This window comes from Pogoniulus pusillus, chromosome 6 (genome assembly GCF_015220805.1).
Source record: "Pogoniulus pusillus isolate bPogPus1 chromosome 6, bPogPus1.pri, whole genome shotgun sequence".
Classification (NCBI taxonomy): Eukaryota; Metazoa; Chordata; class Aves; order Piciformes; family Lybiidae; genus Pogoniulus; species Pogoniulus pusillus.
This window is the reverse complement of record NC_087269.1, coordinates 45,673,921-45,697,506: the sequence shown is the minus strand read 5'-3', so window position 1 is coordinate 45,697,506 and position 23,586 is coordinate 45,673,921. Positions and strand designations below refer to the sequence as shown.

At 41.0% G+C, this 23,586-nt stretch overlaps 1 protein-coding gene across 4 annotated transcripts in view; it reads right to left on the bottom strand.

The window, feature by feature from the left end:
- The window catches only part of DLG5 (discs large MAGUK scaffold protein 5), a 104,274-nt gene that overhangs the window by 67,236 nt on the left and 13,452 nt on the right, over nucleotides 1-23,586 (bottom strand). The window lies entirely within an intron of this gene.

Below are 23,586 nucleotides of genomic sequence, written 5' to 3'. Positions count from 1 at the left end.
TACACGTCAAACACAGTAAAGAGAACACAGATCACTAATGCATTAAGTCCCATAGGAACACTAACACTGCACTGTGTGCACCCAGTACACACTCCTGTGTACTGAGTAGGAAATGATTTTGGGTGAAAGGGTAAAAAACAGTTCAGCAAAACACTGAACTTGTACAGTAGTTATTCCAGACTTGTTGAAAATAGACAATATGTTTCTATATTGCAAAGAATACATATGATAGCTGTGACAAGTCTAAGCTATTTTGGTTTCATACCTTCTTATACAAACCAACTTCTGTTTCATTGTGTGATTCAATTCTTATTCTCAAACTTCCTCCAGACAGAAATATCATTTAGTTTGTAAATAAATTTTGTTTTCAACTATTTACCAGTTTTCAGTATCTGACTTTAAAAGCAAGGACCTACAAAGCCATCTACTGTTACAGGCTATACTAAGTTTTTCACCTATTAATAGACAGAGCCCCCTATTATTTCAGTTAGGAGTATGCTAGATTTTACTTACTAGAAGAACTAGAAAAACAGGTCCTACTTCAAACCCTTTAAAACTATACAGCTCCACCATCCCTCACAAACAGGATAAACATGCTGCACTAAAGACAGAGAGTGATTATGTGCTAAAGTCATTTGAAATCCAGTCCATTTTCAGCACTAGCCAGCATGCAAGACATGTCTTCACAAAAGCCAAGCTCAGTTGCAATGCTTTCAGGAGCTGCCTTTCCTATAGTTCCCCTTATGTCTTACACTCCTTTCTTCCAGTCTCCCTGAAATTAAGAACTAAAAGCTGAGAAGCAGCAGAAGATTAAATATATGGATCTAGCACTGAAATAAAGAAAGGACAGGCTAGAAAATAAAAAAGCAATCCTAGTTTTCACTCATTTCCTTTGCTTCTTACTAGGGAAAGACATGACATCTCTAACTACCACAATCCTAAACACAGGAAATAACAAAAGTGTGAAATAAAAGTGAATTAAAAAAACACAACCAAACACATTCACTTAGGGCCAGATCTTCAGCTACTAAGTAACATGGACCCCAACTTGGATGGTGCCTGTGTTTATTATCTTCAATTTGATCTGAGGAGTTGCATAGGCAAAGGTACATTTAAACAACTAGTTGAATGTAATGAAAATTCCCTCCAAGCAAACCACTAGTTTTGTTAGCAGACACTGAAGAGAAGTACCAGAAGAGAGACTGAATCTTGAAGCAGAGTGTTCAACTTGAGAAACCTCTGTGAAAGTTATTCAAAACACATTGGTTACAAATAATTCCAGGTGATTGTATGGGATGTAGTTTTTATTTTGGTTCTGATTTCTAAATGAAACATCTAACAAGCATGTCACTAGAACATTGGCTTCAGATGAAAAAAAACAATCTGCTGGGCCTTGCTGCTTCCATTTCAGACATTTTCACAGAACAGTTTAGACTCTGTCTGCATTTAATGAAAGCTTATTACAACCAAAATGCTTTCTGCATTAAATAAAATCAGCCTCTTTGCATACTCTAAACTCATATGACTTGTAGTATGTCTTGTAGTCTGGACTTAAAATGATTAAATTCACAAGGAAAGCTCAAAAAAGCAGACAAATATATTAATGTATGACCTGTTTATGACAGACAACATGTACCAGGATGTTATCAAAACTGCTTGGGACTTAAGCACAGTAACATCTTGTGCTGAGATATGACACTGCATTACACCCAGCAATTTAAGGCAAAATTGCCCACTTCAGTTTCCCTGAAAGGAAGAAGAAGAGTCTCACACGAGAACTTTTCTGATTGTGAGCTGCTTTCACTTCTTATTTAAGAATGGAGAAATAGACTAAAAATCTCATCATCTTAGCTGATCTTGCTTTTATTTACATTCAACCAACATTAATCCTCTCCTCTCCATTTCTTCCTGCATTAAAAGCCAGAGCCAGGACTTACAAGTTAAATTCTGGTCTGTGGAGCACATAAAAAGCTGACTTCATGAGGGGAGGCATATGACTCTCCCCAGTGATGTTCTTAAAACACCAGCTTAGATTTGCAAATGCAAGACCTGGTATGCATGGCACGTTATCACAGGAAAATCTACAATGGTTGAGAGAGGAAAAAATCATCTGACTCATTCATAATTCCTTACTTCTGACAAAAAAAAACCCAAAAACCCACCAAACCACACAAAACCACCTAACAAAAAAAAAAAAAAAAAAAAAACAACCCACCCTAGCAGCATTTGTCTAGCTTGCAAGGCTGTTTGTGGGTGTGTTTGGTTTTAATTTGTTTATAGGCTACCCAGGATATGAGTCCATCATCTGTAACGGATGTTCCTTCTGTCATCAGAAGTGCTATCAGTGAGTGATGGAAACAATAAGCAGAGGACACTACATCATTTTTTTTTAATACTAAAATTCATCTTTAGGTATTGAACACATTCAGGCTGAAGTAGCATCATACCCAACATATTTGACTTGATCAAACCAGCAATACCAGAAAATGATCCAAGATATCATTTCCTCACCCTATAGGATGCCTCCTCACAAAGGAAAATGCCCCAAATCACCCCAACAGAAATCCATACACAGGCAAAAAAGCAAGGAAAAAGGCCCAAACTAGGTTCTGTGAATGAAGACTTTTTCATGAGCTCCACGACCACAGTGTTTTAACAAGTTGTTGCAAAACTATCCTCTCTTCACCACAGACTTGCTAAGCTATTTTCCAATCTGTTTCAAACTCTTCAAACATTTTGACTGTCCACATTTCCACATTGCACAAAAAAATAAGATAATACAGAGAAAAAAAATCATGAAGGCTAATGTTGAAAGTGCCTCACACCTAGGGATTCACATGTCTTTCAAGGTACTTTTTCCAAATGCTTCTCTCTTATATTTTTTCACTACTATTCACCTCTCACACCAAAGTCTCTCAGTATAAAAACTTGTTAGAAGTAGTGAATTAAAATAAAATGTAGCAATTGCTACATAATTCTTAAAAGTCAAAATCATAACTTGAAATAACAGGGTTCTGACAAGCAAACCAGATACTATTCATACTTAATTAAAAGGAAAATCAAAGCAAGCACAACTGTTTTTCACATATACACACTCAAACAGAGAGGGGAAAAAAAGAGGAGAAGCATCCTGTCTTTGAGGCTTGCTTTTGGGCCTCTTTTTTTGCTCATGTAGATTTAAGCTTTGCATCAGCTCCTGAATGCATTCAAAGGCTTGACCAGCGCAAAGGGATTTAAATATTGCTAGAGTACACACTTGAGAATCTCAAGAACCCTATTTCCTTCCATTTTCAACAATTCAAGCAAGGCCAATTTCCTTATTACTGCCCTTATTTGTCAGATGACTGGAGGGTCACCTAGAAATTTGCCAATTCAGTAAAGGAACTAGATGCTTAGCTGTGGAAGTCTCCTCCAGGGACAGCAGAGGAACAGGAACTGCAGTTTGCCCCCATCTTTCACACACTGTACACACAGAAACAGTCATATATACTATCCTTGCTAAGACAGACAGTGATGGTGGAATGAAAACAATACAAACACCCAAACAAGTTATATATCCAAAGACAGCATCTTTTGTCCAAACAATGAATTTCCTCATCTGCAATGACAAACCTAGACTGATGGAATTGAATTCCACTAAACTAAGACAGAACATAATCACAGAATGTTAGGGGCTGGAAAGGACCTCCAAAGATCATCTAGTCCAACAGTCCTGCCAGAGCAGGATCACCTATATCAGATCACACAGAAACACATCCAAGCAGGTTTTGAGTATCTCCAGAGAGGGAGACTCCACAAATCCCCTGGGCAGCCTGTCCCAGTGTTCCATCATCCTCACAGTGAATATTTTTTTTCATCACTTTTATGTGGAACCTCCTATGCCTCAGCTTTCATCCATTGCCTCTTGCCCTGTCACTGGGCACCATCAAGGAGAGCCTGGCTGCATCCTCTTGATGATCACCCTGTACATATTTATATACATTAATGAGGTCACCCCTCAGTCTGCTATTCTCCAAGCTGAAGTGCCCCAACTCCCTCAGTCTCTCCTTGGACTGTTGGACTCTTTCAAGTAGCTCCCTGTCCCTCTTGAACTGAGGGGTCCAGAACTGGACACAATACTGCAGATGTAGCCTCACCAGGGCAGAGTAGAGGAAAACCTCTCCTGACCTCCTCGCCACACTTCTTGTAATACACCCCAGAACATTTTTCTCTTCTGTCTTTCCAATACTTAACTGTGAAACACCACATAACACTGCACATCACCTGTACTTCAAGAAGGGACTAACCTCAAAGTGAAGGTTCCAAATCAAATTTGCACTTGATACCTTCTTGAAGAACATAGCACAAAGGATCACTTAAAATATCTTTTAGGACAAAAACACAAATTATTGAATAAATTCTGTGAAAAAAACCACACTGTCTTCAAACCTCCTTATGTTACAACAAGCTTAATATCAGGATTGCCATGGTTGCACAGAAAGTCCATACAAATACCTGTACACATGCAGGCTCTGCTCAAGGCTGTAAGATGTACCCAAAGGGACTGCAGTGGCAAAATAATATGCAACGATTCAGCTTTTCAAGATTCATTGTACAAATGCTTTCAATTTGTGGGATCTTTTTATCCAAAACATGTATTTCACACTCAAATATTGATAGTAATATCTATAATTCAAATAAAGCAATTTCATCTACCAAAATCTGCTGTTTTAACTAAATGGCTACCTATAAATAATTACTTCGCCAGACAAATTCAGCATAAGGGCAATGAGGCAAGTGTACTGAATTTGTTTCACTGTGGGAAGAAGCAATGCTTTATTCAAAAAGCAATAGGTGTTTTTCCCCACAAGATGGAGAGTGCTTTGATCTTAGCTGCAAAGCTCTTGGTACACAGAGAGTGATTTGCCATTGGAATGGGCTGCCCAGGGAGGTGATGGAGTCACCGTCCCTGGAGGTGTTCAAGAAAGGACTGGATGAGGCACTTAGTGCCATGGTCTAGTTGACTGGCTAGTTGATCTTGGAGGTCTCTTCCAACCTGCTTGATTCTATGATTAATCTGTCAAGAACTGCATGAAAAGCTGTGACACACAACTCGTCAGTTAAACATCTTGCCCAACAAGGAACACTTAGCTCATTGTACAACTGAGACTGGAAGGAGCATTTCTCCTGCTGAAATGTCTTTTGCTACACCTCTACTTTAAAGAATGATAAACAACTGCCTCTGCTCCCCTGCTGTGTCATTCCCATTGTTAATTAAAGTCCCCTCTCCCTCCCCAGCACAGTGACTGCTAGCTGATTCAGCTTCTCAGCAAATGAATTTTCTGATGGAGGTCCAACGCACCGGATGAGAGGGCAGCATGACAAACATTTGTTTATTCACATCTCCATGCACCAAACCAAACTGACTTTGGCAGGGCTCCTACTTGCTGTGGGGGAACAAAAAAGTTTGATTAAAACTGGAAATGATCCAAATTACAACATTTCCATTGCTCTTATAACAAAGCTACTCAAGGAACCTAAGACCACACCAATCTGGCATGCTTCATCTCTGAGGCTATTCTTTCCTTGGCAGCCTGTGAAACCAGGTTTGTTAGAAACCATGAGACTTTCTTGCAAATTGTAAGATGTTCAGATGCTAAATTCTGACCTCACACAAGGTCATCAATTGGGTATTTGCTTCCAGCCATGTCACATTTATTTGACGTTTCACTGCCATCTATCTTTAAGGCAGCTGTCACTAGTGGTCTTCCCCAAGGATCAGAGCTGGGCCCAGTCCTGTTCAACATCTTTATGGATGATCTGGACAAGGACACTGAGTCCAGCATCAGTATGTTTGCAGATGACATCAAGCTAGGAGCAGGTGTGGAGCCATTGGAGGGTAGGAGAGTGCTGCAGTGGGACCTTGCCAGGCTGGACAGGTGGGCAGAGGCCAACGGGATGAGATTTAACAAGTGCAGGGTTCTACACTTTGGCCAGTGGCATCCTGGCCTATATCAGGAGCAGTGTTGCCAGTAGAAAAAGGGAGATTGTTCTTCCCCTGTACTCAGCACTGGTCAGGCCACACCTTGAGTCCTGTGTCCAGTTCTGGGCTCCTCAATTCAAGAGAGATGTTGAGGTGCTGGAAGGTGTCCACAGGAGGGCAACAAAGCTGGTGAGGGGCCTGGAACACAAACCCCATGAAGAGAGGCTGAGGGAGCTGGGTTTTTTTAGCCTGGAGAAGAAGCAGCTCAGGGGGGACCTCATTGCTGTCTACAACTACCTGAAGGGACATTTTAGCCAGGTGGGGTTGGTCGCTTCTGCCAGGCAAGCAGCAACACAACAAGGGGACACAGTCTCAAGTTGTGCCAGGGTAGGTCTAGGCTGGATGTTAGGAGGAAGTTGTTAGCAGAGAGAGTGATTGGCATTGGAATGGGCTGCCCAGGGAGGTGGTGGAGCCACTGTCCCTGGAGGTGTCCAACAAAAGGCTGGATGAGTCACTTGGTGCCATGGGTGCTAGGTTGGACTGGATGAGCTTGGAGGTTGTTAAAATGGAAAAAAAACTATATGCACTGTCATGCAGAAGAGGGCTCATATCCCAGCTGCTTCTCTGATTACACTGATTGGTACTTGAAATGGCAATAGAATGAGATCTATCTAAGCTAAAAAATTTGATCTAAGATTTATTATCTTGGCTAGTTTACTTCCCCCCCTCCCCAACATTCTACTTGATTTAAGAAAACAAAAAAAAGTAAGGAAGAATAAACCATACAGCTTTTCTACCCCTCCTGTTCATGTAGAGCAGGAAACCCTGCTGTCAGCAGTCATTTCATATTAAATACATATGTATTTATTCTATAGGAACAGAGTCCATGGCTCAAGTCAGTAAAAAGAGATACAAGTGTCTGTTACCAACAGGTTTCAGGCCTAAGTCCTCTTCAGGACGTGCAATGACAAGGTCATCAGAACTATGTGAACGCTATTAGCACACAGCAAGCACTGAACAACAAAAGAAACGTTGAGTTCATGGGAAAGTAACTCAAGCCCCTGTCTAAAACTGGACGAATTGAAGCAAGCGTTCTGCACGCACCTAGGCAGTTTCTCTCTGGACATGGGCAGGTGTTCACAAAGGTAACAGCTTCACCAGACACCTCTGAAAACTGATACCACCTCAGAAGAGCTGGGGAGCAGGTAACGACATCAATTAAGAACATCTGAACCACAGACTGTACTTTTGCATAGGACAAACACGCAGATAAAAAGAAATCACACCTAAGCCCTCATTTAAATAACGCAATTAAGGATGTCCTGAAGTGCCCTGTAGTACTGAGTGCTTATTACAGAAGTCTACTACATATGAACTATTCACAACAATAATTTGTTGCAGAAATCCCCTGGGGTAAACTTCATGCCTCTCCTGGTTGCAGCTGCACCACCCACAGGAACTTTTAATCCCTCACCAGAGATAACCTTTGGCTGTGATGATGGCAGCTACAGGCTGACAATCTCCTCCACTGGCACAGGCACTGCCAGAGCATGGGAGTCCATCTTCCCCCAGTATACACAGAGAATAGCACAGGAAAATGCTTCTTAAGCTTCCTAATGGCAGAAGTAATGTAACACTGAATACAGTAAGAAGGCGTTCTCCCCTACATACCAGAGTGGGCATGCATACAAATGCTCACTCTACCTGGGAGCTATGAGCAGAGAATGCTGCAAAGTACAGAATTCAGCTGGAAGCAATTATGGTACACATTCCTCTCCCTCTTTTTGCCTCTCCTCTGCAGGATGTGAGTGCTGCTACTTTCCTTCTCTCACAGTAATGGCAGGGCAAGGAAGAGCCAGCATTATCAGCCTCTGCTGTGGCTTGACAGAGTAGGGATGCAGCCCTGCATGGCCACAGGGTGCTTGACAGTACTGAAGTTTTCTTTTTTAGACATAAATATTCCCAGTGCCTACTCCTTCTGGCTTCATCTTTTATGTAATTCCTTGATGACAGACCCTGTTTGGAGACCAAACCAATTTTAGCCTAGAGAGCATTTCTCCTATATAGCAAAGGTATCAACACGCTAGACAGGCCTTTTAATCTTCTGGAAATCATTATTTTGGGAGAAAGCAACTGTAACTGCTGCAACTTTAGCAAGTCACAGGGGTTAATTACTTTTAAATGGTTTAACTATGACCTTTTAAGCCAGTAGGTATGGGTTACCAAGTAAGTAACTGCAGCAAGCACACAAAGAGGAACCGGGAACTTGAGGTACCACAGACATCCTGGTAGGTCTTAGCAAGGGCACGATTCTTCCAAGCCAAACATTCACCATTAGTTCAGCTATAATGAGGAAAACAAAGCCTGTAATGCAGGTAGCCAAATGCTATCAGCTCCATCAATTCTGGAAAAGGTTTCAAAGCTTATTGCTTTGATGATAAATCTAGAGCAGACTGAAATCACACTCTTAACCAGGAAGCATCATGCTAGTTAGCATTAGGTGACAGCACACACTGAGCCCTGGAGTCTGAGGAAGAGATTAATGCCACAATTTCAGCAAAGGCACCTGCTGTCCAGCATGCTACTCCAAAAGCAAATACAGTGTCCTGGTCCACTATGACAGCCACAGGAGAAAAGAGGAAAAAACTCCAAGACTACAGCACTGTAGAAGTATACAACCTGACATACTGGACAGCACAAGTCAAAGCTGTTGAGAAGAGAAACAGCTTTCCATCAAGAGAGATGATTGAGGCAATGAACAAGCCACAGAACATGAAGGATTGGAAAGGACCTCAAAAGATCATCTAGTCCAATGCCCCTGTCAGAGACGGGTCACCTAGAGTAGGTCACTCAGCAATGCATGCAGGTATGTTTTGAATGTCTCCACAGAAGGAGACTGAAAAACCTCTCTGGGCAGCCTGTTCCAATGTTCTGTAACCCTCACAGTTAAAAAAAGTTATTTTCTATGTGGAATCTCCTATGCTCCAGCTTGCACCCACTGCACCTTGTCCTATCACTGGATATCACTGAGAAGAGTCTGACTCCATCCTTCTGACACTTGACCTTCCACAAGCTCATAAACAAGTCTCCTCCAGACTAAGGAGATGCAGCTCCCTCAGCCTTTCCTTACAAGGCAGATGTTCCAACTCCCCAAAATCAACACTGAATAGTACTCGTCCCAGTACTAACCCCTAAGAGAGACCACATAGATGCAGGCCTCTAACTGGATTGTCTCACTGACCACAACTCTCTGACTTCTTCCCTTTAACCATATCACAGTACACCTCACTACTTGATTGTCCAGCACTTGCTCAGTTCAGCTGCAAGGATGCTGTGGAAGACAGTGTCAAACACTTTATTGAGATCAAGATAAACCACTTCTACTGCACAACCATTATCTATCCCATCTATCCACCTGGTTATGTCCCCATAAAAGCCTATCAAGCTGGTTAAACATGACTTTCTCTTTGTTCTCAGTTGGGCACTGAACAAGTCAAGATCTGTTGCGCTTGGAAAGTTACCTGTTACACTGCTGCTGTTTGCCCTCACCCTCCTCTCACTTGCAGAGGATGCTGCCTTCCCACCAGCACCATTTGTCAGGAATGGAGGTTGAGTGAGGACAGCTTTAACATCCAGGTTCAGCTACTGGTGCCAACACAGACTTAAATAAGCATGTCAGGTGGTCTGAGAGAGCAGACAGACTGCATAACACTTAGCAACCTCTTAATTTATTCACAAAAATACTCGCATACTACTCTGCTCATATCATCAACAGAAGAGGCAGTAAAAATAATGCCTCCATAGGTAGCCTTGAAATAGACTTTATAGAGATTTAACAAGAGGCTCTGAGACCTTCTCTTCATTTTAAATCTCTGGTGAACCAGCCTTCTTTATACCTTCCTCCTTCAACAGGTTCTGAAGGTGCTGGGGATGGCTCTGAAGAAGACTGTGTCACCAAGAGCAGCTGCCATTGGGATCAAGGGTTTAATTTCATTTCCCATTTCAGCAGTAGCCATGAGAGCATCAGTGAGGCCAAAGGTTTGCAAAGGACAGAAACAGCAGAAAACTGCTGCGTTGCGGTGATTTGAGAGGTCGCAAGTTCCCTTAATACCACCACAGTGACAGGGTCCCATCTCAGGGGATGGGCCTGGTCATCCCCAGAAATCACGACTTTGTTATTCAATCCCATAATCCTGCAATCATTTTCTAAGTGGGAAGCAAAATCAAACCTCTCTCCTTACCTTTCAGCTCTCTGGAGAAACTCTCATCTGGGTAACTAATGGGATAGTAAACCTGCCTGCAGCTTTCAAGGCTGCAGTGAATTTCAAGCTGCACAATAATGGCCTGCTTGAGCCTAACGAGACACAACAGGGGGAAAAGAAAACGAGCACTGAGGTTTTTGTGGTTTAGCCTGGTATGGGAAGATTTTGGGGGAATTCTCATGCATCCTGTATCTGGTTTTGGTGTTAAGGATTCATGTAATCCCTATCTTTTCCTCTACATCTTTAACATTTTTCTGTATTCCTCTCCAATTCAGCATTATTATGTTACTGCCTGTTTTTTAAAGTGAAATAATCAAGTCTGTCCACTCTTAAACAAAATGTTGACAAGGACCCACTTGTTCCCCCCAAAAAACGCCACACATAACCAATCAAACTCACAAGGAAACGACCAACCAAAATATAACCATTGCACTTACCGTTTGCATCACACACATGCTGCTTTCAGTATGAAACACTGGCATGCAGTTAAGCAATGATTAAATCATAATCAAACTCATGCAATTCCTACACAGGAAGAAAAGGTTCTCTTTCAACCCCCCCCCCCCCCCAGAAGAACAGGTTGAGATGAATTAGCATGGCAATAACAATACATCTCATGTACACTACAATGAAGACCAAATTCAACATGAAGAAGTGCTTAGGAAATCATTACATAAACACAAGTTGAGCCTGAGCACTGTTTAGAAGCACAGGTTTAAAATCTACCCTATCATGATCTACAATAATCTTTGCTATTGAATTTTTTTCCTACAACACATTTCACCATTTTGTTTATTATTGCATTGTACTGTATCATCTCCTGTTGTTACAGAATTACTTTGATTCTATATTTCTGTAAGATGAATCAAGAGTATGCAAGATACTTCAATTATCAACAGCTAACTTACACTCTTTTTTCCACATCTGTTACACTGCTGCAGGATTGTAATGTTAACAATACCTAGTTTAAAAGAAAGTAAAATACACACAAAGCAAAACTGTAATACAAAAAACCCCACCCACAATCAAACAACTGGAAGCAATTGTTCAAAGGTCAGTATAGGAAAACTGAACTGATAACTGGAGCTCAATTTAACAGTTCTTTCTATTCCAATCCTGTTATACACCTTCTCAGAGGAAGTACTCTATGTTCTTTCTGTTTGAGTAATACCTCCCAAAAAAATGACATTTTAAGCACAGCAGAACATTCATCAGAAACAAGTGAGAATTTTAGTTTTGTTCCATTAGGAAGTGGTTCACATTTCAATATCCACAATGCAGCAAATCCCCAAAGGTTTGTAATTTGTATGAAAGCATGTAACCATCTCATTTCTTTCCTATATAACATCAGTGGAAAACTTCAGAGAAAATTTCAATTTAGTGCCCAAAAAAGAAGGTTCATAGCATGTAACTCTTTATGGAATTTCTCTCTCTCTCCCTGTGCTACACTTTATCCTACTGGGAAAACAAATCCTGAGGCTTTCCACTTGAAGAGATAAATTTGCTTAATAATTAGTGATGCACATGTAGATTCTGTTTTACTTAAAATGCAGAGAAGCTTCCAGAGATACTAAATAAATCAGTGCTTTAGAAAAAGGCAGAGAATGGAGAAAATAAGGAAACAAGGAAGGAAAATAAATCCAAGACAACGTAGATATCCCTGAAAGAAAAAAAAACCAAACCCAAAAAAATCCACAAACCCACAAAAAAAAAAAAAAAAAAAAAAAAAAAAAAAAAAAACAAAGAACCCACCCCCCAAACATATCCTAAATTTGTTTCTAACCAAAGAAAACCAGTCTTCATAGACCTTTAGATTCCCAGATTGTTTTGACAGAGGGTCAAGACAGATAACCTACACACTACCATCCCCGGTATGAAGACAATGGGACAAGCCAGCAAGAATGAATCCAGACAGCACTGTTGTTTTTCAGCACATTCTCTGCATGTGTGTAGTAACAGATCCTGAAAGGTATGCATTTGCAGACTGATCACATCATTTTTCATTATCATGAAAGATGCTCTTCTCTGTTCCCTAGACAAATGATCAGAGACACAACTCAATGCAGAAATGCAAATGAATACTTGGGAAAACAAACAGAACAGTACACAAACACTCTCCTCTCACATGAGATCTACCTGTCATAGTCTTCTGTACTAGAAACAGGAGTCTTATAATAAATAACACAATAAAGTTGCTGTCTTCAGGAAGGATGTAAGCTGAGGGACAGTTGCTAAGACCTCTGCATTGCCTAAGCAAACTCTCTGTGCTACCCAATCATTTAATGAGAAAATAAAGCTGGTGACTTGCCACTAGCTCCATGCATGTGAAACATCAACTGATTGTTCAGTATTTTTAGCTATCCAAGAAAAACTAAGCAGGAATATCCTCCCAGGCATACAAGAGAATGCTTACAATTCAGAACTGAGCTCAAGTTGCCATCAAAAAGATCTGGAACCTGTTCCATTTTGAAAACATCTGAAGCTTCCCCATTAAAAAAAGCTAAAACATAGCCTCAAGTTCTTTTCGTTATGCCATGCAAAAGCAATTATCACATGGAAAGTGGGGGAGTCAGGAAAACTTGGAAAAATGAAATCTTGGATAGCTGAGCTGACATGTCCCTTTGGATAAGTAAGCAAGATCTCTGGAACAGAAACCTGTACTAGGGAAGCTAGGTTTATTAAATAAGGCAGAGAAAGTGCCCTGGCTGGTTACAGAACTCACCTCACGCCTGCTCTTTAGAGGTTGAACTCATGCACATGTTCCTGGAAATGTAAATACTAACCTCTACTATGAATCACTTCATATTTGTGCACAGTATATCAGCATCATCTTATTTTCAAGATGACATTCATGACTTATATGCTTTTAAAAATGTGTTATTTCTGGTTCCTCAGCTTGCCCTACGAAGAGAGCCTATTTTCACAGATTAAACGCTTACCCACTGACTCATGCCTGCATGCTCAGTATGTGTCCTCTGGCCAGAGAGGTTCATCATTCATCAGAAAGAATATGCTGGCAGATTTGGACTTGGGATGGTTTACTCACACAAGTAACTGCACATTTGTCACCTGCACAAATTAACAGAAGCTACAAATATAAGCACCATCGAGAGAATAAATAGCAGTGGTAATGGGCAGCTAAAAAGAGTGCAAAACTTAGTACTTCATATAAATACTGAAAATAAACATTTGAACAAACTATAGATCAAGGAACCAGGCCATCATGTTTCATTGGACATGCAGAGAAGCACTAGAATTTGCCTTCCATTGTACTTACAAACCATTCTACTCACATGAAGCAGGCAAGAAAAACAACTACTAGAGCTAGCAGGAACAGGATAAGGAAATCCACACTGGCATCAGCAAAGTTATTCTTGGTCCACATAGGAATAAAATGTAAAAGAGACAACCATACTCCTTTATATTTCCCTACTACTAGAAATCAGACTACGAAGGAACCTGTTGGCCTTGTAGTATTCTCACCCCTCCCAAGATAAATTGGCTCCTATCCCTTCCTTAGATCTCACCATAGAAAGAGACCCAATCCTAGCTCTTCATGACCATCTTTCATCTGCTTCCCAAGACAGTTTAGCTTCATCCTGAAAGCAATCTCTTCTAATGCTTTAGTTTTTGGTTTTGCCTGTCTTAGCAAGTAAATGGCAAGTACCTTCATGGCTGTGGGGAGAGGGAGCCCTGAAAGGGGGACTGCACCTTCCCTAAAGTATACATTATCATTTTTATTTTAAAGAGCAGGTCTAATTTCCCCATGTCAAACCTCTATAGTTGCAAGGTCAACAGGCAAGTGCAGCAGCCTACACTTAGAAGAATATAAAAACATGTCTAGTGATGACTCAAAGACAGTATGCCCATTCATTGCACACTAAACATCTTTTGTCCTTCCCACAAACAATGACAATGAAGTCTGAATGATAGCTGAGGGGTTTAGACAGCCAGAAGTTTTATCCAGCACTACTCAACATGGGAGGTGGGGAGGAATCCATCAAGCTTATGAACTGTTAAATTATTGGACATATTCTCCAAATTTAATGGAAATTAGAAAGCTTTCCAAGAAACTGCCAGCACAGTAGTATCACTCACAGCAGCTCAAAGTTTATCCAATGATAAAGCTTTGACAGACCAGAAACATCCAGAAATACTGCACTGTTGGGAATAATGCAGGCATGGAAGAAGATAGCACAAAAGAACTGGGAATAGACTGTTTGCAGTGCAGCACGGGAATTAACAGCAGGAACAGTCATGAGGAAAATCCTGTGGTGTGAGAGGAAACTCACCTACTGAGGAGCAACATCAGTGCTAACACATGCATCAGTGTCACACTCTCTATGGCAAAATTCCAGGGCACTTGAAGGAATGTGTTGTGTCTCTGTGACCAGAAAGTACAAGCACAGATAGCCTCAAATGCCTCCCAACTAGCACAAATAACAAAAGCAGGAGGAATAACCAAGGAAGTTTTCTTGAATGTGCACTCTGAACCTCTTTATGGCACAAGAGCTCTCCTGCTGCTGTGACTGCTGATTTCGCAGTGACAGCTCAGCCTGAAACACAGCTCTGAACTTCACATACTGACAAACAGCAGGTACAGTGCAAGAAAAACCCAGAAAATAAACCACTGCCCTGTGAAGCAAAATAAATCTCTAAATGGTTGACGTCTTCCCCGTGCATTTTGGTATCATGATAACACTTTCTAAGTTAAAATCTAGACACAGTAAAACACCAATGTGAAAACCAAAAATTAATGTTAAAACAAGGACTTTTTTCCACTGAAAAAAAACAAACTTTCAGCAACCTTGAAGAAAATAAACAGACAAACCTGGACAGTAGAGCCTACAACTGCAATTTAGCATGCATATGCTTTCCACAGCAACACTACAGCTTTAACTAACAGCATGTTTCAGGAGCAATAATATGCATGGACCAGGAGACCTAAAGCAGAAACCACAACTCTGATTTTAAGAAGTCCTATTGCCTCTGTGCTTTGCCATGAATGGCAGCAAAGCTGTCAGCATGGATTGTAGAGAAGAAAACTATAACGACAAAACTCACTCTGCTACCAAAACAGAAGTTCCAACACAGCACTATTGTGGTTGTTAAAAAGTGAGGCCTAAAAAACTGTGCTTATTGTCAAAGCAGTGGATGTAGCAAAAGTTTCAGAAGAGTGAGCTTTGGGAATGCTTTTAGACTGCCAGAGAAAGGGATGAAATTGAGAACCTGTAGAAACTGGAGCTACAGCTGGTGCCAATGTGTTTTTGCCTTAATGCTGCTATGTCAGCTCAGACAGCAGATGGTGCCACCAACAGTGGATGCCAATTGCCATTTAATAGACTACCTCTGTCTGAAAAAGAAGCTGCAGACTGTTCAAATCTTAGTCTTCACATGAAGCTAACTGTGGTCCCCATTCTGCTTACTTTTCCTCCTCAAAACAGTCGTAGAATCTCTTTATGATATGCAGGAGGCACACTACCATCTCAGCACAGCCCCAGCAGAAGACAACTGCTGTGCACCAGTAACTCCCACTTTAAACCGGTCACTAGTGGTGTCCCTCAGGGATCAGTGCTGGGCCCCATCCTCTTTAACATCTTCATAGATGATCTGGATGAGGGCATGGAGTCAGTCATCAGCAAGTTTGCAGATGACACTAAGCTGGGGGCAGGTGTGGCTGGGTTGGAGAGCAGAAGGGCTCTGCAGCGGGACCTTGACCGCCTGGACAGATGGGCAGAGTCCAATGGGATGGGGTTCAATAGCTCCAAGTGCAGGGTGCTGCACTTTGGCCACAACAACCCCATGCAGAGATACAGGCTGGGGTCAGAGTGGCTGGAGAGCAGCCAGACAGAAAGGGATCTGGGGGTGCTGATTGATACCCACCTGAACATGAGCCAGCAGTGTGCCCAGGTGGCCAAGAGAGCCAGTGGCATCCTGGCCTGCATCAGGAATGGTGTGGTCAGCAGGAGCTGGGAGGTCATTCTGCTCCTGTACTCTGCACTGCTTAGACCACACCTTGAGTACTGTGTTCAGTTCTGGGCCCCCCAGTTTAGAAGGGACATTGAGATGCTTGAACGTGTCCAGAGAAGGGCGACGAGGCTGGGGAGAGGCCTTGAGCACAGCCCTACGAGGAGAGGCTGAGGGAGCTGGGATTGGTTAGCCTGGAGAAGAGGAGGCTCAGGGGTGACCTTATTGCTGTCTACAACTACCTGAGGGGAGGTTGTGACCAGGAGGAGGTTGCTCTCTTCTCTCAGGTGGCCAGCACCAGAACGAGAGGACACAGCCTCAGGCTGCACCAGGGGAGATTTAGGCTGGAGGTGAGGAGAAAGTTCTTCACTGAGAGAGTCATTGGACACTGGAATGGGCTGCCCGGGGAGGTGGAGGAGTCGCCGTCCCTGGAGCTGTTCAAGGCAGGATTGGACGTGGCACTTGGTGCCATGCTCTAGCCTTGAGCTCTGTGGTAAAGGGTTGGACTTGATGATCTGTGAGGTCTCTTCCAATCCTGATGATACTGTGATACTGTGACTACTTTAGTGTGGAACAAGAAGCTGATAGGTAGGTTGAAATGCTATTTGTCTTTCAAAACTTAGCATGTGATCATTTACTGCAATTTGCTCATTCTAAAATCTGTTCTCACTTCTCAAATGATACACTACTGCACAAGTAGAAGACACATTAGAATGGGTATTATTTAGGTTTCATATCTTCAGCAAATAATGCTGAATAAAATCTCCTTCATCTGAATGCAGTGGTATACATTACAGGTGTGCCTAGCAACCCAGGTGTGTAGGTACAAAAAGGCTCTGGGAATGTTTTGACATCAGCTACACACACCACTGTTTTCCTTGCATTCTTCACAATAAGCTCATTTACAAACAAGAGTTTCATAAAAACCAACAGCTCCAAACTGCAGCCCCACTTGTGACCAAACCTACCTTCTAGGACAGCCTGGCAAGCTTCAGAATTGACACTTGTCAGCCATGCCCCACTCGAGACACTGTACAGAACCAACATTGTGACAGTAAATTAAATTCTACAAGAAAAGCTAGGCATTAGTGGCCCTTGTTCCATCCAAAATACAGGTCGTGGTGTATCAAATACAGCAATTTCTGATTGATTTTACAGCTGCAAACTCAAGACTTTGGTTGAAGCACTACAAAAATTCCAATGGGAATTAAAATGAAAACACCACAAAACTAAACAAACAACAGATGAAACAACAACAACAAAAATTGGTGGATGAGGAATATACAGAAAGGCTAATGCCACACCTGAAGATGGTGACTAGGCAAGAACTCCTTTTGCATAGAAGTCACTCGTAGAAAGCCCAAGCTGTCAGAAAAAAAAAGGTTTGTAATGCCTTATTTTTTTCAGTCTCGGCTGTTATTAAGATTATATCCTCATTGTATAAAGGACAGAAGCTATAAACTGATTCACACATCCAGAACTTTAACACCACACTTAAGACTTATTTGTTCCATGAAACTATGATTTAGTTATGAGCCATACAGATCGATTAGTGCCATGGTCTAGTTGATTGGCTAGGGCTGGGTGCTAGGTTGGACTGGATGATCTTGGAGGTCTCTTCCAACCTTGCTGATTCTATTATGTTCTTGAGAATTTTCCCATGAGCTGCTTCAGCTATCGCCAGTCTGTTACCAGAAATCAGTTAATAGTTTGTCTCCAGAAAAGCTGGCTTTGTAGAAACTGATAGAAGATCTGAAAGGATACATGACTGCCTGCTACAGGTTCTGTACAAAGCTACCAAGGTAACACGGCTCTAGAAGAAATTACTCCACAACACGTATATGGCTATAATGTATATGAGGTGGACAGGGCAGAACACACACACAAAAAACAAGTACTTTCATTTGAAGGAAAAAAGAATTACTTTCCCCTATGTGTGGCTTTTAATCAAAACCACAGGAAGTCTGAGCGGTTGGGACTTCAGCTAACAGCCTCCTATGCTACAGAACACTGAAAGACAGAGTGAAATACGACATCGTTATAGCCAAACCATCAGAAAAGCCTGATTCTGGTCTCACAATGTTTTCACTTATTCAATGCTGCAGAATTCCTACCAGGAACCACACAAGGTAATCACTGGACTGGACATCAGACTGATTTGCCAATAGAAATGTTTTTCCTTTTTCAAAGGGATTTAGCAACATATTTCCACTATGGTTTGTTTGTTAACAGCAACTTCCTGTATTTTACAGTCAATCTACTGCAGAGAATGTCTGAAATATGCCAATACACTTCTCGAGACCAATCAATGCTGTAATCAAAAGCCTCAGAAGGGGAATAGCATAAAGGAGGTATAAAAGGAAAAAACATAACATGCATTTTTTCCATTTCCCTTCCAAAACCAAGCAGAACTCCCACAAAGCCACTGAGCACCCATGCAATCAGTCCAACTTCCCAATACCTTTCAGCACAGTTTTACAGTAACACATTTCTGCCTCTGCTCTCTTCCAACACCTCTTCCATCACAACTCCAAAGATTACAAGTTGACCATACTGGCAGGATCTCCTTTATGTTGCTCTCAAGCCAGCAAGGCTTTGTCATTATCACATCATTATTGTTTTCCTCATTAAGTCTGAGTTTCACAAACAGGCCTCTGACTAAAGCCAAACAAGTTTGCTTAATCATCATAGTCATTTATTACCTGGTTTCAAGTGCTTGCAGAATGTATTTGTATTAAAGGGGCAAGAAGATATACAATCAGCATTAACAATCCCAGGAGCAATATCTGAATAAAAATCAACACAAATTCATCTCTTGTATGCAAATCAGTTAAGATACAGTTTCAAAATACCTCACATGCTTCCTGGCATGACCATAAAACAGAAAGCTCTTATAAAACAACATCTCCATTAACCTCAATTAGTGGTTTTCCAAATCCTTGAAACGATAACACAGTGTGCATGAATCAACATTTTTCTGCTTCAAATTTTATTCTCAGTACTAAGGTATTAATCCATACAGGTCTGGAGAAGGAATCCTAAAATTGATTTTAACTATAAAAGGATTAAGAGTCTTCATGCAAGAGCTGTTGAAGAGAAGCAAAAAAGCTAGAAATAAACAAAATAAACAAAAACCCCACACACAACAACCACCGACAGAAAAACAAACCAAAAAACCTTAACAACCCTCCTAGTCAGCTCTATGAGGAAAAAAAAATCCCGAGTTTAAGACAAGACACAAGCATAACACCTGCAAAAACCCAGATTGAAAAGTCTAAGTCTCCTAACCCACTTCAAGCTGCACATACAGCACAGAGCAGCCAACTTCAGAGAAGAAACCCAACAAAACACACCGTAGATATCCTCCTGGACTTTGTGCTGCTAGTGGAAACGTAACCCGAACTGCACGTTTTACTGAAGCCCAAGCCAGCAGGGGGCTGGCTGCTGCTCGGGTCCTGAAGCAGTGCAACCAGCCAGGCACACAAAGGGCTGTTGTTCTAAGGCAGCACAAGGGTGGTGGCTGAACCAGTTGGCCCAGTACCTTACCGTGGGGCCTGTGGGACATCAAAGGCTAGCTGTGACCTGAACAGACAATTAGGATGTGTTGGTGTAGAGTTACAAAGTTCTAAGAGGTCACTCACCATGGTAGTAGAGCAGCACACCCCCTTTAAAAGCAGACTACTTGCTCCTTCGCAAAATTAGCTTTCAGGTTCTCCCCAAATCTAGAGAAGCATCTTCCACACTGGGTTTCCCCTGGATAAAGCTTGCTGCAACACTAAAAGTGCAATTACTGCGAAGAGCTTGAACATACATGTAACATAAAAGTAGATACTGTGGTTATCTTAAAGATCCAGGTAACCATGTTAACCAAGACACTGGTGAGGAAGGGGGTGAGCAGCTGTGGTCTAATTAGCAAAGGCAAAAATCACATCCCTATGCAGCGAGACTCAAGATGCAGCAATAAAGTACAACATTCCCTTCAGAAAAAATAATCACCACATAAAGTAAAGGTTATGTTTTGTACATATACTAGAAAAACAGTTCAGGACATAACTTGTCACAAAGAAATCCAGTTGGCTTTCTTCTCTGTTAAAAACTCTGTCAGAGCCGACATCATCTATCCCACCACTTGACACTGCTCTTTCTCATCAACTCAAGTCCCATGGGGCTGTCCTACAACTACTTCATCTCTCAGTAATGCTGCTGCCCAAGACAACTTCCCCCTTGAACCAGTAGTTCTAGATGTGCATGCAAAACTATTTCAGACCTGAAGCAACCCAAAATTGTCTAGTCATCTAGTCCAACCTCCCTGCCAGAGCAGGATCACCTATCCCAGATCACACGGGAACACATCCAGGCGGGTGGTGAACATCTCATGCACATGCTTATGCACCTTGTTAAACTGACCTTTTTAAGTGATGCTGTTTAAAGAAGGTCCCTGGGAATTTGGTTTTTTCTTCCTCCTATTTTTCTTTAAGACACGAGAGGTTATCTCTCGAAACCTCAACAAAATGCCTTGCATCCAAACCGCTGTTGCTACAAAGTTGTAAAAATCAGCAGCAATAAACAACCACCCACAACACAACAGTTCTAAAGTTACATTGTAACAGCTGAAACTAACCAAAATAGAAGACAAGGGTGTATTTTCCCCTCTTTCTCCTCTTACCACATCAGCAGAAGAGATAGAATTTCCATGTTCACAGAGTGCATCCTGTTTCCAGAGCACACTGAATGTTAACTCCTTTCCAAATAACAATTCTTAGAAACAGATGAGATTCATCCAGAACACCTCTGGAACAGAAGAGTTAAACCAACAAGGCTGACATCATAGCTCAACCTCAGCATTGTAGTTTACAAAATAAACTGTTTATTTTAGGAAAATGTAATATTTTTCAGAAGTAAAAAGGTTATCATTAATAATATACACCCAACTCAAAGGGGTTCAGAATATTCACATCAATATCAGAGCTATGTTCAACAGCATTAAATTACAACACATAGAAAAGGACTATTTTTAATAGCACTCAATAATCTTTGAAAACATTACTATGATCAGAAAAGTAATTTCTACTTGCTTTTTCCTATTATTACAAAGGCAAAGAGCAGTAAGTGGTATGGCATAAGAGTAAGATCAAGAGAAATAAACTAGATGGCATGGGAATATAGTTATATATACTTAAACTATTCCTGAATTATTAAAAAAAAAGGAAAGATCAAAATGTTTCCATTTGCCCTGTAACCACTGTTCTTTTAGAAAGGACTTTTCAGCTCTATTTATGTAGACTGTGAATTCTAATTAAGATACAGCTGTAAGTCAGGATCCTCCATCACACAATTAATCTTAAACCCAACCTCCAAGTGAGTAGAGTACAGACGAAGCTCAGACAGATGTAATCACAAAGCCCATCAGCAGTAAGCCACTGGGAGAGGCTGCAGGCTTTTCTCAATTTCTTCTTTGTACTGGGTGGGTGGTTGTTTTTGTCAAAATGTCCTAGGAAGATGAAGCTATTGTGATACAGTCATGGCACTGTAGTATTAGCTTTAGTTTACATCATGCATTTTAAGGCACTGATTTTGAAAACAATGACAATTGCACCCCTATTTCTGCACTAAGACAAGGCTGGAGAGGACACTGCATTCCCAGATTCATTTCTGTTCTTTAGGATGAACTCTTCCCTGTTTAAAATCTCTCCAGCTGTAAAACTGCATTTTATCAGTATTCTAAATCTGTGAGACTTATTGTTGAGAAAATATAATTTTTAACATAAATTGCACAAAACCTCCAAAATGTGACCTGGCAAGTCATTCATGCTTTCCTAACATGATCTGCTCTGCCATAGAATTGGGGCTGTTCAGCCCAGAGAAGAGAAAGTTCAAAGGAGACCTTATAGCTGAGGGGGGACCTACAGCAAGGCTGTCTGGAGACAGACTGTTTATAAGGGCTTGTATTGGTAGGACAAGGGCCAACGTCTTCAAACTGGAGCAGGGCAGATTTAGGTTAGACATGAAGAGGAAGTTCATTAAAATGAGAGTGGTAGAACAGTAGAACAGGCTGCCCAGGACCCATTACTCAAGACATTGAAGATCAGACTCAATGTGGCCCTGGGCAACTTCATCTACTTGAAGGAGTCCTTGCTCACTGCAGGAGGGTTGGACAAGATGACCTTTGAGGTTGTCTTCCAATCAAATGCAATCTCTGAATACATAAACAGCATTCATATTCCCATATTAGCTTGCTCTGAGTAACAGAAACCCTCTACAAAAGCCTTCAATTAGCTACTATTGCTAGAATCCATCCATTCATGGAAGTAAGCAATTTCTGCCAATTTTGAGAAGAGACAAAAATACCCTGATACATCTAAGAATCAAATTTCCACGTGAAAGTAAACTGACTTCTTCAGCTCAAAAGATAAACTTGGCAATCCCATTTCTAAATACAGTACAGCAACACTAACTTACAGCATCAACGCTGAAAAGGAATATCCAAGAGTAAGGCATATCAACATCTGATATTTTTCACTAACTGTAAACTCATATAGATAACAGAATGAGACTTTGAAGGACTCAAAGTTCCTTTGTTTAAACTCAGTTCCTCATCTGAGGAAGTTAGAGAGAAAAAAATATATTTGATAATTTAAATTGTGGTAATTTATCCATACTTAATGAAAAAAACAGAATTACCCAAGGACTAGTTAAGAAAGAAATCTGTAAAATTTCCCCAGGCTGATGTAAAATTAAGATTAAAAAAATCCACTTTTACTTTTAAGTAAGTTTTAAAAAGAAAAAGTAGTTTCAGTGATATGAACAAGCATTACTTTCACATACCCAAATTTTATCCTCAGAAGGCTGTGGGTATACATATTTAAAACATACTTACTAAAAAATGTTGGAACAGAAAGATGTAACTTCTCTAAATCACTTTTGTCTAGCATAACAGAAGAAATCAAGGAAGATTTCATTTGTCCAAGAACATTCAAAAGTCCTTTTAGGAAATACCCAGCTACTGGTGCACTCTGCAACTCAACAGTCAGGCACAGATAATGAATTACAACTTCCCAACATGCCCCACCTATTTACTGCCCTTATCTACTGCCCAGAACAACTCTGTTAGCCACAATAAGTTTGTAACAAACATCAGACATCTTCTATTTTATGTAATTTCTTGAAATCAGAAGGTGTGTGCTGTGTTTCTTATATGTTTATCTTCTACACAGCAAAAGAGAGAACAGCAGAAGCAGCTCCTATATTCCTTAGTTTACTGCCACACAGGATCTTACCATAAGTTCTATTTAAGATCACACTGCTCAGAGGGATAGGCAGAACAACATTAAACATACATTTAGATTCAAGTTCTGTAGTGCTGAGCAAGTATTCACTTAAATCAGTATATTACAT